This window comes from Macaca thibetana, chromosome 12 (assembly GCF_024542745.1).
Source record: "Macaca thibetana thibetana isolate TM-01 chromosome 12, ASM2454274v1, whole genome shotgun sequence".
Lineage (NCBI taxonomy): Eukaryota > Metazoa > Chordata > Mammalia > Primates > Cercopithecidae > Macaca > Macaca thibetana.
In genome coordinates, this window is record NC_065589.1 from 61,163,840 (window position 1) to 61,177,261 (window position 13,422).

Here is a 13,422-nt window from a genome sequence, read left to right on the forward strand (position 1 = left end):
GACAATATTCAACATTCTAAAAGAAAAGAATTTTCAACCCAGAATTTCATATCCAGCCAAACTCAGCTTCATAAGCAAAGTAGAAATAAAATCCTTTACAGACAAGCAAATGCTGAGAGATTTTGTCACCACCAGGACTGCCTTACAAGAGCTCCTGAAGGCAGCACTAAATATGGAAAGGAAAAAACGGTACCAGCCACTGCAAAAACATACCAAATTGTAAAGACCATCGACACTATGAAGAAACTGCATCAACTAACGGGCAAAATAACCAGCTAGCATCATAATGACAGGATCAAATTCACACACAACAATATTAACCTTAAATGTAAATGTGCTAAATGCCCCAATTAAAAGACACAGACTGGCAAATTGGATAAAGAGTCAATACCCAACGGTGTGCTGTATTCAGGAGACCCATCTCATGTGCAAAGACACATATAGGCTCAAAATAAAGGAATGGAGGAAGATTTACCAAACAAATGGAAAGCGAAAAAAGCAGGGGTTGCAATCTTAGTCTCTGATAAAACAGATGATCAAAAGAGACAAAGAAGGGCATTACATAATGGTAAAGGGATCAATGCAACAAAAAGAACTAACTATCCTAAATATATATGCACACAATACAGGAGCACCCAGGTTCATGAAGCAAATTCCTAGAGACTTACAAAGAAATTTAGACTCCCACACAATAATAGTGGGAGACTTTAATACCCAACTGTCAATATTAGACATATCAATGAGACAGAAAATTAACAAGGATATTCAGGACTTGAACTAAACTGTGGACCAAGTGGACCTAATAGACATCTACAGAACACTCCACCCAAATCAACAGAATATACATTCTTCTCAGCACCACATTACACTTATTCTAAAATTGACCACATAATTGGAAGTAAAACACTCCTCAGCAAATGCAAAAGAACAGAAATCATAAACAGTCTCTCAGACAACAGTGCAATCAAATTAGAACTCAGAATTAAGAAACTCACTCAAAACCACACAACTACATGAAAACTGAACAACCTGCTCCTGAGTGACTACTGGGTAAATAACGAAATTAAGGCAGAAATAAGTAAGTTATTTGAAACTAATGAGAATAAAGACACAATGTACCAGAGTCTTTGGGACACAGCTAAAGTAGTGTTTAGAGGGAAGTTTATAGCACTAAATGCCCACAGGAGAAAGGAAAGATCTAAAGTCAATACCCTAACATCACAAAGAACTAGAGAAGCAAGAGCAAACAAATTCAAAAGCTAGCAGAAGACAAGATATAACTAAGATCACAGCAGAAAAAAAGGAGATAGGGACACGAAAAACCCTTTAAAAATTCAACATGGGAGCTGGTTTTTTTTTGAAACAATTAATAAAATAGACTGTCAGTCAGACTAATAAACAAGAAAAAAGAGAAGAATCAAATTAGACACAATAAAAAATGATAAAGGGGATATCACCACCAATTCCACAGAAATACAAACTACCATCAGAGAATGCTATGAACACCTCTACACAAACTAGAAAAAGTAGAAGAAATGGATAAATTCCTAGACACATACACCCTCCAAAGATTAAACCAGGAAGAAGTGGAATCCCTGAATAGACCAATAACAAGGTCTGAAATTGAAGCAATAATTAATAGCCTAACGACCAAAAAAAGCCCAGGACCAGATGGATTCACAGTCGAATTCTACCAGAGGTACAAAGAGGAGCTGGTACCCTTCCTTCTGAAACTATTCCAATCAATAGAAAAAGAGGGAATCCTCCCAAACTCATTTTTTGAGGCCAGCATCATCCTGATACCAAAACCTGGCAGAGACACAACAAAAAAAGAGAATTTTAGACCAATATCCCTGATGAACATTGATGCGAAAATTCTCAATAAAATACTGGCAAACCGAATCCAGCAGCACATCAAAAAGCTTATCCACCATGATCAAGTCAGATTCATCCCTGGGATTCAAGGCTGGTTCAACATATGGAAATCAATACACACAATCCATCACATAAACAGAACCAACAACAAAAACCACATAATTATCTCAATAGATGCAGAAAAGACCTTCAATAAAATTCAACACCCCTTCATGCTAAGAACTCTCAATAAATTAGGTATGGATGGAACATATCTCAAAATAATAAGAGCAATTTATTACAAACCCACGGCCAATATCATACTGAATGGGCAAAAACTGGAAACATTCCCTTTGAAAACTGCCACAAGACAAAGATGCCCTCTCCCACCACTCCTATTCAACATAGTATTGGAAGTTCTGGCCAGGGCAATCAGGCAAGAGAAAGAAATAAAGCATATTCAAATAGGAGGAGAGGAAGTCAAATTGTCTCAGTTTGCAGATGACGTGATTGTATATTTAGAAAACCCCATTGTCTCAGCCCAAAATCTCCTTAAGCTGTTAAGCATCTTCAGCAAAGTCCCAGGTTACAAAATCAATGTGCAAAAATCACAAGCATTCCTATACACCAATAACAGACAGAGAGCGAAGTCATGAGTAAACTCCCATTCACAATTGCTACAAAGAGAATTAAATACCTAGGAATGTAACTTACAAGGGATGAAGGATCTCTTCAAGGAGAACTACAAACGACTGATCAAGGAAAGAAGATAGGACACAAACAAATGGAAAAACATTCCATGGTCATGAATAGGAAGAATCAATATTGTGAAAATGGCTGTACTACTGAAAGTAATTTATAGAATCAATGCTATCCCCATCGAGCTACCATTGACTTTCTTCACAGAATTAGAAAAAACTACTTTAAATTTAATATGGAACCAAAAAAGAGCCTGTATAGCCAAGACAATCCTAAGCAAAAAGAACAAAGCTGGAGGCATCATGCTACACTACCTGACTTCAAATTATACTACAAGTCTACAGTAACAAAAACAGAATGGTACTGGTACCAAAACAGATATATAGACCAATGGAACAGAACAGAGGCCTCAGAAATAACAGCACACATCTACAACCATCAGATCTTTGACAAACCTGACAAAAACAAGCAATGGGGAATGGATTCCCTATTTAATAAATGGTGTTGGGAAAACTGACTAGCCATATGCAGAAAACTGAAACTGGACCCCTTTCTTATACGTTATACAAAAATTAACTCAAAATGGATTAAAGACTTAAATTTAAGACCTAAAACCATAAAAATCCTAGAAGAAAACCTAGGCAATACCGTTCAGGACATAGGCATGGGCAAAGACTTCATGACTAAAATACAAAAAGCAATGACAACAAAAGCCAAAACTGACAAATGGGATCTAATTAAACTAAAGAGCTTCTGCACAGCAAAAGAAACTATCATCAGAGTGAACAGGCAACCTACAGAATGGGAGAAAATTTTTGCAATCTATCCTTGTGACAAAGGGCTAATATCTAGAATCTACAAAGAACTTTAACAGATTTACAAGAAAAAAACAACTCCATCAAAAAGTGGGCAGAGGATATGAACAGACACTTCTCAAAAGAAGACATTTATGCGGCCAACAAACATGAAAAAAAAGCTCATCATCACTGGTCGTTAGAGAAATGCAAATCGGCTGGGTGCGGTGGCTCAAGCCTGTAATCCCAGCACTTTGGGAGGCCGAGTTGGGCGGATCACGAGGTCAGGAGACCGAGACCATCCTGGCTAACCCGGTGAAACCCCGTCTCTACTAAAAGATACAAAAAACTAGCCGGGCGAGGTGGCGGGCGCCTATAGTCCCAGCTGCTCAGGAGGCTGAGGCAGGAGAATGGCGTGAGCCCGGGGAGGCGGAGCTTGCAGTGAGCTGAGATCCAGCCACTGCACTAGAGCCTGGGCCACAGAGCTAGACTCCGTCTCAAAAAAAAAAAAAAGAGAAATGCAAATCAAAACCACAATGAGATACCATCTCATGCCAGTTAGAATGGCAATCATTAAAAAGTCAGGAAACAACTAGATGTTGGAGAGGATGTAGAGAAATAGGAAAACCTTTACACTGTTGGTCAGAGTGTAATGTTCAACCATTGTGGAAGACAGTGTGGTGATTCCTCAAGGATCTAGAACTAGAAATACCATTTGACCCAGCTATCCCATTACTGGGTATATACCCAAAGGATTATCAATCATTCTACTATAAAGACACATGCACATGTATGTTTATTGCATCACTATTCACAATAGCAAAGACTTGGAACCAACCCAAATGCTCATCAATGATAGACTGGATAAAGAAAATGTGGCACATATACACCATGGAATACTATGCAGCCATCAAAAAGGATGTGTTCATGTCCTTTGCAGGGACATGGATGAAGCTGGAAGCCTTCGTTCTCAGCCAACTAACACAGGAACAGAAAACCAAACACCACATGTTGTCACTCACAAGTGGGAGGTGAACAATGAGAACACGTGGACACAGGGAGGGGAACATCACACACTGGCCTGTCAGTGGGTGGGAGGCTAGGGGAGGGATCGCATTAGGAGAAATACTTAATATAGATGACGGGTTGATGGGTGCAGCAAACCACCATGGCACGTGTATACCTATGTAACAAACTTGCATGTTCTACACATGTATCCCAGAAATTAAAATATAATTGGAAAAAAAAAAAAAGAACAATTTTGCTGAGACTGGGAATCAAGGTTATTGGTCCAGGTATAATGACTTGAAGTGAGCTGCCTGGGAGATGGCTTTTGACAACACTAACCTCTCGATGCAAATCATTACACACTTCTATTATCCCTATCCTTAGGCAAATTTACTTACTCAACAAGAATCTTAATTTCATAACTCCAATGCCTCATTCTTCACTTCCTATAAAAACAAAAACCATATATGCCTTTGAAATAGTTCCAGCCATCCTACCTGATTAAAGTGTGGCCACATTTTAACCTTAATGTCTTTTTAAAAAAGTGTAATCTTAGTAGGCACAAACCCCAGGATACAAACATAATTTGCCAACTGAGTTAGTTAGCAAGAAATAATATATTTATCTGTTTTTTTTTTATTTAAAATAGATAAGCAAATACATCACCTCAGTGAAAGCTATCCAAAGTAGTTTCAGAACTCTCCAAATTGTGAAGGAAATAAACAGCCAAGGGAACGAATTTTCAAACTCAGTTCCAGTACATATTAGAACTTAAAAAAAAAAAAAAAAAAATTAGATGTTGAGTGTTCTTCAGGGACACACTTAAATTTCTGATATGAAAAAGAAATGAATTCATTTGTCAGTAAGGCACCTGTGAGGGGAAAATATGAAAAGAAACAAATCTATCTTGATTTTTAATGAACATGAATTTAATAAACTTAATGTTTATTAAAAAAACAAATCTTTTTATTAAAAAAAGTCAGATAAAAACAGTGCATACAAATAATTTCATTTTTGCAAGGTTGAAGAACAAGGATAAGTAATGTGTGGCATTAGAAATCAGGATGTTAATGCTTGGGGGGGTAGTGACTAGAAGAAGGCACAAGGAGTTTCTGGGGTACTTGATTTTTGGTCTGGGTGTTGGTTACAGAGGCATGTCCACTTTGCAGAAATTTATTGAACTGCATAATTATGATTGTGCACTTTTCTGTATGCATCTGTTAAAAAAGTGGAAATGAAGAATTGGACTTGCATGCACCAGCACCCATTAGAAAACGCTTTCCTTACAACAATATACCATTTATACTCTATGTCATATACACAAATTAACTCAAAATAGGTCAAATACCTAAATGTAAGAGCTCAAACTATAAAAGTCTTGAAAGAAAACAGGGAAACATCTTCATGACATCATTACAATGATTTTCTGAATAGTTCCAAAAGCCTCGTCAATAATTAAAATTTAAAACTTTTGCACATCAGAGGACACTATCAAGAGAGTGAAAAACAACCCACACAATGGGACAAAATATTTGCATATCAGGTATCTGACAAGGGATTAATTTCCAGAATATATAAAGCTCAACAACAAAAACAAATCCAAACAACCCAATTTAAAAAATGAGCAGAGTGCTGAATATCCATGTCTCCAAGAAAGATATACAAATGGGCCATAAGCATATGAAAAGATGGGCAACATCATTAGTCATTGGGGAAGTGCAAATCAAAACCACAATGAATACCACATCACATCCATTAGGGTAGCTATTATTTTTTAAAAAAGGAAAATAATAACTGTTGACGAAGATGTGGAGGAATTGGAACACACGTATTGCTGATGGGAGTCTAAAATAGTTCAGCTACTGTGGGAAACAGTATGGTGGTTCTCTAAAAAGTTAAACATGTAATTACTGTATAATCCAGCAATTTCACTTCTATGTATAAATCCAGATGAATTGAAAGCAGGAATGCAAAAAGGTACTTGCATACTAATGTTCATGGCAGTATTATTTACAATAACCAAATGATAAAAATAACCCAAATATTCATCAGTTGATGAATGGATAAATGAAAGGTGGTATATACATACAATGGATTATTATTCAGCTTTAAAAGAGAATAAAATTTAGATAACATGCTACAACATAGCCAGATGCAAAAGCACAAATATTGTATTCCACTTAAATGAGACAACCAGAATAGGCACATTTGAGGGGTTATAATGAGGTGGAGCAATGGGAAGTTACTGTTTAACTATACAGAGTTTCTGTTGTGGAAATGGATAGTGGTGATGTTTATTCACCATTGTGAAGGTACTTAATGTCACTGAATTATATACTTAAAAACAGTTAAAATTGTAAAGTTTATGGTGTGTTTATCACCATAAAAAGATACCATTTAGAATGGAAATAAAAATTATAAAAAACCTAAGAGTAAAAGAAAAGATGAGAAAATTATCAAATTAGTTGAAGATCATTAAATAATAGTTACACAGAAAGATATACCATATCCATGATTAGAGGGACTCAATGTTATACAAATGTCAATTATTCACAAATTAATCTGAATATTTAATGCAAATCCAATTAAAATTCAAACAATTTTTTTGTTGTTTGTTTTGTTTTTCTTGTAAAACTAGACAAATTGATTCTGAAACTTAAATAAGAAAGTAAATGGTCAAGAACAGCCAAAGCTCAAACTGAAAAAGACGTAAAGACTGAAGCTAGACATTATGATTTATTATTATACCCTAAAAATTAAGACTGCAGGGCTCAAACAAGAATGGACATTATGCTAATAGCTAATGGGATGTCACTGGTGTAATGGCTATTGATACAGCTCACTCCCTTACTTCACCTCCTTCAGGTCTCATCTCAAAGGCCTTCTTAGTAGTGAGGAGTGAGTAATATGTAAAATAACAATGTCTGCTCCTCCCACCCACACCACAGTCCTTATTCCCTGTTTCCATTTTAGTTCCTCCATAGCAATTTATAACCCTTGAACATTCTCTATCTTTTACTTCTATATCTCTTTATCATATCTCACTATAGGATAAACTACACAAAGGCAGGAATTTCTTCTTGTTGTTCACTGCTGTGTCCTCAGGGTTTGGAACACTACCTGATTAAGTATTCATTTTCTTAAGTAAATGAATACAACAGTTTAGAATACTCAAACACAGACCTGCTCATATAAGGATGTCAAATATATGACCAAGCTGGCATTACAAGTCAGAGGAGAAAGGATTAATTATTCAAGAAAGGCACTTTTTTCTTTATCCAGTTTTCAGCTCCACTTTATTCCTAAATTTGCCTAACATTGAAAGAACTTAATTTCTACAAATAAGATTTATTTTAGTCTCTCACCCTATAGATTGTTGCTTTAATATGAAAAAGACACAAAGTTGCAGGACAAAGTGACACAATTTTCCATATAGATTTTAAAAAATCTACTCCTTACATCATACCTAGAAATTGATTTCAAATGGATTAGTCTTAGAGGTGAAAATGTGAAAATGAAAATTTTAGAACTAGAAAAAAAGAATTTTTTTCAAACTTCCAGATAGGGAAGAATTTCTTAAACAAGGTGAAAAAAAAAAAAAAAAAAAAAAAGCACATTATAAAGGAACTGATGGATAATAATGTAATTTGGATGTGTGTCCTCTCTAAATCTCATGCTGAAATGTGATTCTCAGTGTTGGAGGTGTGGCCTGTTGGGAGGTAACTGGATCATGGAGACAATCATCCCTCATGAATGGTTTAGCACCATCTCCTTGGTGGTGAGTTCTTACTCGGTTAGATCACGTGAGATCTGGTTGCTTAAAAGTCGAGGACCTCCCCTAACCTCACTCTCTTGTTCCTGCTCTCACCATGTGACATGCTGCCTCCCCGTTTGCTTCCTGCCATGACTGTAAGTTTCCTGAAGCCTCACAAGAAGTAGATGTCACGCTTCCCATAAAGCCTGCAGAATTATGAGCCAATTAAATCTCTCTTTATAAATTACCCAGTTTCAAGTATTATTTATAGCAATGCAAGAATGGTCTAATACAGATAATTTTTACTACATTAAAATTAAGAGCATCTATTTATTATGTGTACTATTTTTTAAAAAGTTAAAATACAAGTCACAAACTGGCAAAAGATATTTATAAGAGCATAACCAGTGGAGGATTACAATCTAAAATATTTAAAGAAAACCTATAATAGGAAAAGATGAATAATGTAGTAGGAAAGTGGGCAAAAAACATAAACATGTAATCTTGTTAGAAATTAAAGACATGCAAATTAGAACCACAGTGAAATACCCATTTTTTACTCTTCCATTTGGCCACAATTTTTTAAAGTTGGAAAATTTCAAGTCTTGCCTGGGTTGGAGCAATAGAGCTCTTATCTGTTGCTTGTGGGTGGGTAATTGGTACAACTACTTTGGAAAAAATATCCTCTGGCTTAGCAAATTTATTCTTAGGTATGCAGCTTAGAAAAACTGTTAGACATGTGCATCTGGAGTCAAGTCCAAGAATGTTAGGGAAGTTCTACCTACAGCAACAAAATGCTGGAAACAACTCCAATATACATTAACTACAGAATGGATAATTGAATGTTACTAGTCATACAATAGAAAACTATATTACAATGCAAGAAGATGACTCATAGACAGCATTTGTCAACATGGAAGAACCTGGAAACATAATGCTGAGTGAAGGAAGCAAATCACAAAAGAGAACATATGAATCTATTTATATAAAGTTGGAATCTAGGCAAATTTAAAGTCATTTCTTTAGAGATTCAGTAAAGTGATCAAGAAAAGCAATGAATTGTTAAAAGAAAAACTGAATAAATGGACACAACAGTTGGTATAATTGTTTCCTCTCACTGAGAAAAGTAGTATGGCCATCAAGAAAAACTTTTATGTACATATTTTGCCAAAAGCAGACATTCTTGTCATTTAGAGATTTTTCAAAAAGAAAAGGAAAAATAAAAATCTTAAATCGGGAACCCGGGAGGCGGAGCTTGCAGTGAGCCGAGATCTGGCCACTGCACTCCAGCCTGGGCGACAGAGCGAGACTCCGCCTCAAAAAAAAAAAAAAAAAAAAAAATCTTAAATTCTCTTTCCTTGGCAAATTTTTTCCTGCCAATCGAATAAACAACAACAAAAGAAATAAAATATCTGTGGTTTAATTTCTCTGAGTTTTTTTGTGAGACATCTTTCACAATGTGGCATACACCACGTTCTTCACAATTAAATTTTCCAAACAGGGTAGGAGTTACTGTTCCTTCCTGGTGGAGGGGCTCAATTAACTCCTGGTCCTGGTGTTCAGACTCTAAAATGACTTTGCTCCCTCTCCAAGTTATAATTGTGTAACAATTGCCGATGAAGGAAATTGATGTGATCATGTCTGGCTAGCAGGAAACTCCGCAGATAAGTGGTCAGACCATTACATGGCAGCCTTAATGGACCAGAAGCTCAGTCTGTCTCCGCCTGTCCTGAAACCCCATTTTGCTCTACAGAGTCTGGATTTTGTCATAGTATGATTTTACTATCATCATCGTAGTTTAATTATTCTTAAATATTAGAAATATTAAAATAATTATTAAAAATACCTTACTAAAGAAATAAAAAGTTTTATAAAACTTGACATGTGAATTTGTAAACTTTTATTGGTTGAAAGGTACTAAATAACTAGAACAACTTTCAAACAACAGCAGCAACAACCAAAAGCACTTTTAAAAAACTGTATTAGAAATAATAAATCTGTTAACACAAAACAAATTTATGGTCACTATTTCCTGTAGAAGGATATGTTTTTCCCTCTTACTTTATTTGAAAAGGGAAAATTTTCAGTCCACAAACGCATTAGTCATTATTAAAGCTTCATAAAACACAAGGAAAACAATTTTCATATCTTTAAGTCATATAAAATTTCACTGAGTAGTTCCTATTGAGATGCACGTTAACACAAACATAAATCATTATTACATTCTATTGTACCATCCCTCAGGTTAAAAAAATCTATCTCAGTATACACTTATTATATATAAGTTTGGGGAATTAAAATTCTTATTTTGGGCGGTCTTTGGAAAAGAGTATTTTACAATGGAGTGAACTCTTAAAAAGTGTAAATCAAGGCTGGGCAAAGGTGGCTCACGCCTGTAATCCCAGCACTTTGGAGGCCAAGGTGGGCGGATCACATGAGACCAGGAGTTCAAAATCAGCCTGGCCAACATGGTGAAACCCCGTCTCTACTAAAAATACAAAAATTAGCTGGGTGTGGTGGTGCACATCTCTAATTCCAGCTACTCAGGAGGTTGAGGCACGAGAATCACTTGAACCCAGGAGGTGGAGGTTGCAGTGAGCCAGGATCGCGACACTGCACTCCAGCCTGGGTGACAGAGCAAGACCCTGTCTCAAAAATAAATGAAATGAAACAAAATGAAATGAAATAAAATACTGGTAATCAACTTCTCTTTGCCACTGTCTAACTATGAGATCTTGAATAAGTGGTGTTACTTTTCTGGAACTCAGTTTTCTAGTCTAGATTTTCTCTTATGGTTGATTCTATTCTAATAAATTTGGCTAGATTCCATACTTTGACTTTACTGTTAACTAAAAGACATGCTATTTAACCATGTAACACAAGTATCTGGGGCAGGTTTGCAGTATTATAAATCATTAGGGGGGTCACCTTGGCTATAATAACTTCCCTAGTATCCCTAATGCCCAACCTGTTACATGGAGTAGATGCTGCACACTATGTTTTTGAATAAAGGAATGAATGAATGAATAGCTTTTGCTCAGGGAGTTACTAATGCTCATAATTTTACTGAAAATCTGTAACTTTTACCTCATTAAAATATTATAGTAGGCCGAGTGCAATGGTTCACACCTGTAATCCCAGGTGTTTGGGAGGCCAAGCGGGGTGGATCACCTGAGGTCAAGAGTTCGAGACCAGCCTGGCCAACATGGCGAAACCCCATCTCTACTAAAAATACAAAACATTAGCCAGGCATGGTGGCGGGCGCCTGTAATTCCAGCTACTCGGGAGGCTGAGGCAGGAGAATTGCTTGAACACAGGAGGTGGAAGTTGTAGTGAGCCAAGGTCGCACCGTTGCACTCCAGCCTGGGCAACAAGAGTGAGACTCCATCTCAAAAAATAATTAAAAAAAAAAATACACACACACACATATATATATGAAAGTAAATTTTGTATGTGAGTTTTATTTATTTTTATTTTATTTATTTTTTTTTTTTGAGACGGAGTCTCGCTCTGTCACTCAGGCTGGAGTGCAGTGGCCGGATCTCAGCTCACTGCAAGCTCCGCCTCCCGGGTTCACGCCATTCTCCTGCCTCAGCCTCCCGAGTAGCTGGGACTACAGGCGCCCGCCACCTCGCCCGGCTAATTTTTTGTATTTTTTAGTAGAGACGGGGTTTCACCGTGTTAGCCAGGATGGTCTCGATCTCCTGACCTCGTGATCCGCCCGTCTCGGCCTCCCAAAGTGCTGGGATTACAGGCTTGAGCCACCGCGCCCGGCCGTGAGTTTTAAATTACCTGATTTTCCTTCGGGGATTTTTTTTCTTTTTACCTCTTACCTCTGCAATCCTCTGCCCTGCTCACAGACCAGCATTCTGAAGAGATTGAGTTTTGAAACAGTTGAAAGAAATTGATTAGAGAGCAAGAGTGTATTTTTTACTTAGCATTCAATGGCCAATTAACATGCCTTCTACCCACTCACTAAACAATCTTGGGCATGTTAATTCTCCATCGTGGGTCTCTCTGGTTCTTTAAAAAATGAGGATAACAACATCGACTTGTTTTGAAGAGGAAACAGCTAACAGCCATAAAGATTACAGTTCATCAGTGAGCCTGTGGAAGGCTAATCTCTAATATCAGTCAGTGTGCGATATTCACCTGGTTGCTTCCTTTGGGGAAAACTTCTGGAAACAAAATAGTACCCACTAAGAAATACAGCTTTTTCCCTTCCACAGTTGCCAAAGTTTGTTTATTTTGGGGGTTGTTTGTTATACTTATTTTTTTTCCTTTTCTAATTAAGGTGTTCTGGAAATAAGATCATTATCCTCGTGGATATCTGCTGGGTAGAGTACCCTTGAAGGTCAAGATTTTTGCATGATTCATCAAAGGAAATAATGAGGCAGTAAGTAAATTTAAAGTCCAGACTCAGGTTCTTTGTGGGGAAAAAAAAAAATGGCAACTACACACTTGCTCTCTAAGCAGTTTCTTTCAGTTGTTTCAAAAAACAGCCTCTCCAGAATGCTGGTCTGTGAGCAGGGCAGAGGGTTGCAGAGGTAAGAGGTAGAAAGAAAAAAAAAATCAGTTGAAAGAGAATATTTCTGGAAAATTATTACTAACTTTAAGATTGGACACTTTTTAAAGGCATCGTTACAAAGTTATACAAATATATCAAAAAATCTGATTATTATAAATATCATATCCAGTTTTGACAAAAATGAGTCATAAAATGAGAACGTTTCCCTTTCCCTACAGGTTTGACTGGTCGTGGTAATTAATTTTAACATCTGTTAAGGTCATTTGCTCTGTAAAATGATAAATTATCAAATAGCAGGGCATAAAAGAAAAGTGACAATTGCATGTACATTGTGCACCATATGGCCCAATTCAGTACCAATATAGGGAACAACACAGGCTTGGTAAACAATAGGGATAATATGGCCTGTGTTAACAAGAGTAGATTTCTATCAAGTAGTGAAAGTACAAAGTCATATGGTAAATTTTGGCCTCACAAAGATGAGACTAATATCATTAGCCATTTATTGCAAAGGAACGAAATTTTTTCAAATTAAACTCATGATGGATTTTAATAACTTGGTTAATGTTAGCAAATGATTATGCCTCAAGCCATTACAATAATGATCATTATTAGCAAGAGTCTGTTTTCACAATGTTTATAATGCTTAAAATTAATCCAGAAGTCAAGAGTCATTAAATCATTTCACCTGCAGCAGAATTTAAAAGACGCACGTATTTCACATAATTGCAATTTAAAAACAAAAGCTATGAAGGCAGTGGAAAAATACACAAGAAAATCAAGCT

At 36.4% G+C, this 13,422-nt stretch overlaps 2 protein-coding genes across 8 annotated transcripts in view; one reads left to right on the forward strand and one right to left on the reverse strand.

The window, feature by feature from the left end:
• Window positions 1–13,422, forward strand: part of NEUROD1 (neuronal differentiation 1) — a 1,109,848-nt gene that overhangs the window by 1,029,947 nt on the left and 66,479 nt on the right. Inside the window, exon 1 of one of the 7 annotated variants that reach the window (XM_050750588.1) lies at window positions 5,428–5,437. The exons of the other annotated variants lie outside the window; for them this stretch is intronic. The gene's annotated coding sequence lies outside the window, so the exon portion shown is untranslated. Of the gene's footprint in view, window positions 1–5,427; window positions 5,438–13,422 lie in introns of those variants that run through there. 7 annotated transcript variants of the gene reach the window in all.
• The window catches only part of ITPRID2 (ITPR interacting domain containing 2), a 424,384-nt gene that overhangs the window by 185,456 nt on the left and 225,506 nt on the right, over window positions 1–13,422 (reverse strand). The gene's annotated exons all lie outside the window — the stretch shown is intronic.